This window comes from Microtus ochrogaster, unplaced genomic scaffold (genome assembly GCF_000317375.1).
Source record: "Microtus ochrogaster isolate Prairie Vole_2 unplaced genomic scaffold, MicOch1.0 UNK120, whole genome shotgun sequence".
Taxonomy (NCBI): Eukaryota; Metazoa; Chordata; class Mammalia; order Rodentia; family Cricetidae; genus Microtus; species Microtus ochrogaster.
This window is the reverse complement of record NW_004949218.1, coordinates 80,621-84,657: the sequence shown is the minus strand read 5'-3', so window position 1 is coordinate 84,657 and position 4,037 is coordinate 80,621.

Here is a 4,037-nt window from a genome sequence, read left to right as displayed (position 1 = left end):
GAGAGAGAGAGAGAGAGAGAGAGAGAGAGAGAGAGAGAGAGAGAGAGAGAGAGAGACTGTGTACAGTCAGAAGCATCTATAAGAATCCAGAGCAGGAAGAGAAAGTAGTGGACTGAACACAGCCAGCATACTCGGCCTGGCCAGGAGAGGGGAGAGGGATGACAGAGGAGGACCAGGATAGGAAGACGGAAGAGAGAGGGGCAAAAGAGATGAAGGACAGCAGAAACAGTGGCTGAGAAGGAGAAAGGAGTAGCTGGGGGTGGGGGAAGTTCCTGTGGAGAAGTTCCTGGGAGAGGAGGAGGGGAGAAGAGCTAGGCACCTGTGACACTGAGAGAGCAGGAGGCCAGCATGCACTTTGTTGTGCTAGTAGGGCCGCAGCTAGACATTTGTCTCTTCTGCCAGTGATACGGGAACTGGCTCTTTTGTTAGAGAGGAACCCGCCTCACAAATTCTTGAGAAATGTTGGCTTTTGTCTAACCACCAGAACTGGGGGGAGGGGAGTTTCCTTTGGACTCGACAATATTCATTTCCAAGTTTCACTCTTGAAGGCAATTGCTTTCTGCTTATTCAGATATTAATATTTTTTTTTACAATAGCAAGTTTCATTGCATAGCACCAATGGCCTAGTGCCTTTTATTTATGTATCTGTGTCTGTGTATGCCTCGTGTGTGGATGGCTATAGAAGCCAGGAGAAGTCATCTGACCTTCTGGGGCTGTTTACAGGCAGTTGTGAGCTGTCTGTCTTGAGTCCACTGGGAGGGGAACAAGTCTCTCAGCACTGAGTCACCCTGTAACCCTTGCAGAGCATCTTGTCCTAGTTAGAGGTCTGTTGCTGTGATGAAACACCATGACCAAAGCAACCCGGGGAGGAAAAGGTTCATTAGCTCACACTTCCACATTACTGTTCATCAAAGGAACTCAAACAGGGAGGGAACCTGGAGGCAGGAGCTGATGCAAGGCCACGGAGGGGAGCTGCTTACTAGCTTGCTCCCCATAGGTTGCTCAACCTGCTTTTTTCTTTGAATTGATTGATTTTATTGAGCTATACATTTTTCTCTGCTCCCCTTCCTTCCTGTCACCCATGGCCTCCATGCTCCCAATTTACTCAGGAGATCTTGTGTTTTTCTACTTCCCATGCAGATAAGATCTATGCATATCTCTCTTAGGGTCCTCAGTGTTGTCTCAATTCTCTGGGATTGTAAATTGTAGGCTGTTTTTTCTTTGCTTTATGTATAAAAACTACTTATGGGTGAGTACTTATGATATTTGTCTTTCTGGGCCTGGGCTACCTCGCTCAATATGATGTTTTCAAGATCCATCCATTTGCCTGCAAATTTCAAGATGTCACTGTTATTTTCTGCTGTGTGGTACTCCATTGTTTAAGTATACCACATTTTTCTTATTCATTTTTTGGTTGAGGGGCATTTAGATTGATTCCAGGTTCTGGTTATGACAAATAATGCTTCTATGAACGTTGAGCACAAGTCCTTGTGGAAAAATTGAACATCCTGTGGGTATTTACGCAAAAGTGGTTATTGCTAGGTCTTGAGGTAGATTGTTTCCTATTTTCTGAGAAATTGCCTTACTGACATCTACCAGATTGCGTTCCCACCAGCACTGCAGAAGTGTTTCCTTTACCTCACATCTTCTCCAGCATAAGTTGTCATCAGTGTTTTTGCTCTTGGCCATTCTTACAGGTTTAAGATGGAATCTCAGAGTTGTTTTGATTTGCATTTCTCTGATGGCTAAGGATGTTGAGCATTTCCTGAAGTGTCTTTTAGCCATTTTAGATTCCTCTGTTGAGAGTTCTCTGTTTAGGTCTGTACTTCATTTTTTTATTGGATTATTTGTTTTTTTGATGACCGATTTCTTGAGTTCTTTATATATTTTAGAAATTAGCCCTCTGTCCAATGTGGGGTTGGTGAAGATCTTTTCCCATTTTGTAGGCTATCGTTTTGTCTTGTTGACCATGTCCTTTGCTTTACAGAAGCTTTTCAGTTTCAGGAGGTCCCATTTCTTAATTGTTTCTCTCAGTGTCTGTGCTGCTGGGGTTCTATTTAGGAAGTGGTCTCCTGTGCCAATGCGTTCAAGTGTACTTCACACTTTCTCTTCTATAAGGTTTAGTGTGTCTGGCTTTATATTGAGGTCTTTGATCCATTTGGACTTGAGTTTTGTGCATGACAATAGATATGGATCTATTTTCATTCTTCTACATGTTGATATCCACTTATGACAGCATCATTTGTTAAATATACTTTCTTTTTTCCGTTTGATATTTTTTGCATCTTTGTCAAAAATCAGGTGTTCGTAGGTGTGTAAATTAATATCTGGGTCTTCAGTTCGGTTCCATTGGTCCTCCTGTCTGTTTTTATGCCAATACCAGGCTGTTTTCAGTACTGTAGCTCTGTAGTAGAGCTTGAAGTCAGGGATTCTGATGCCGCCAGAAATTTCTTTATTGTACAGGACTGTTTTGGCTATCCTGGGTTTTTTGCTTTCCATATGAAGCTGAGTATTGTTTTTTAGAAGTCTGTGAAGAATTTTGCTGGGATTTGATGGGCATTGCATTGAATCTGTAGATTGCTTTTGGTAAGATTGCCTTTTTTACTATGTTGATTATACCCACCCAAGAGCATGTGAGATCTTTCCACTTTCTGCTGTTTTCTTCAATTTATTTCTTTAAAGATTTAAAGTTCTTGTCATATAAGTCTTCCACTTGTTTGGTTAGAGTTACTCTGAGATATTTTATGCTATTTGTGGCTATTGTGAAGGGTGATATTTCTCTGATTTCTTTCTCAGCGCATTTATCATCTGTGTAAAGGAGGGCTACTGATTTTTTTTGAGTTAATCTTGTATCCTGCTACATTGCTGAAAGTGTTTATGAGTTGTAGAAGTTCCTTGGTAGAATTTCTGTGGTTGCTTATGTAAACTATCACATCATCAGCAAACAGTGAGAGTTTGACTTCTTTTTTTCCAATCTGTATCCCCTTGATCTTCTTTTGGTGTCTTATTGTTCTAGCTAGGATCTCAAGAACTATATTGAATAGGTATGGAGAGAGTGGACAACCTTGTCTTGTTCCTGATTTCAGTGGAAACGCTGGGAATTTCTCTCCATTTAGTTTGATGTTGGCTGTTGACTTGCTGTATATTGCCTTTATTATGTTTAGGTATGTTCCTTGTATCCCTGCTCTCTCCAAGACCTTTATCATGAAGGGATGTTGTATTATGTTGAAAGATTTTTCAGCATCTAATGAGATAATCACGTGGCTTTTATTTTTCAGTTTGTTTTTATGGTGGATTACATTGACACATTTTCATTAGTTGAACCATCCTTGCATCTCTGGGATGAAGCTGACTTGATCATGGTGGATGGCCATCTCTTCTTTTTGTTCTAGAGTTTTCAAATGTTCTGTTAACTCACTACTGTGGCATTATTCCAGCTTATTCATGCTACGAACTTTCCTCTTAACACAGCTTTCATTATGTCCCATAAATTTGTGTGTGTTGTGTGGTAATTTTTATCTAATTTTAGGAAGTCTTTAATTTCTTTCATTTCATCGTTGATCCATTGATGATTCAGGTGAGCATTGTTTAATTTTCATGTGTTTGTGGGCTTTCTGAAATTAGTGTTGCTCTTAAATTCTAATTTTAAGCCATGGTGATTCAATAAGATACATGGGTTTATTCCATTTTTTTTTTGTATCTGTTGAGGTTTTCTTTGTTATCTTGTTTTTTTTTTTGATTACTTTTGCATGCACACGTCACTCACACTTCTTTGTTATCTTGTATGTGATCAATTTTTGAGACGTTTCATGAGGTGCTAAGTAGAAGGTATATTCTTTTATGTTTGGATGGAATGTTCAATAGATGTCTGTTAAGTCCATTTGAGTCATAGCATCTGTTAGCTCCCTTATTTCTCTGTTAATTTTTTGCCTTACAGACCATTCCAGTGGTGAGAATATGGTATTGCAGTCTCCCACTATTAGTGTGTGGGGTTTAATGTAAGATTTAAGCTTTAGAAGTGTTTCTTTTTTTTTTTT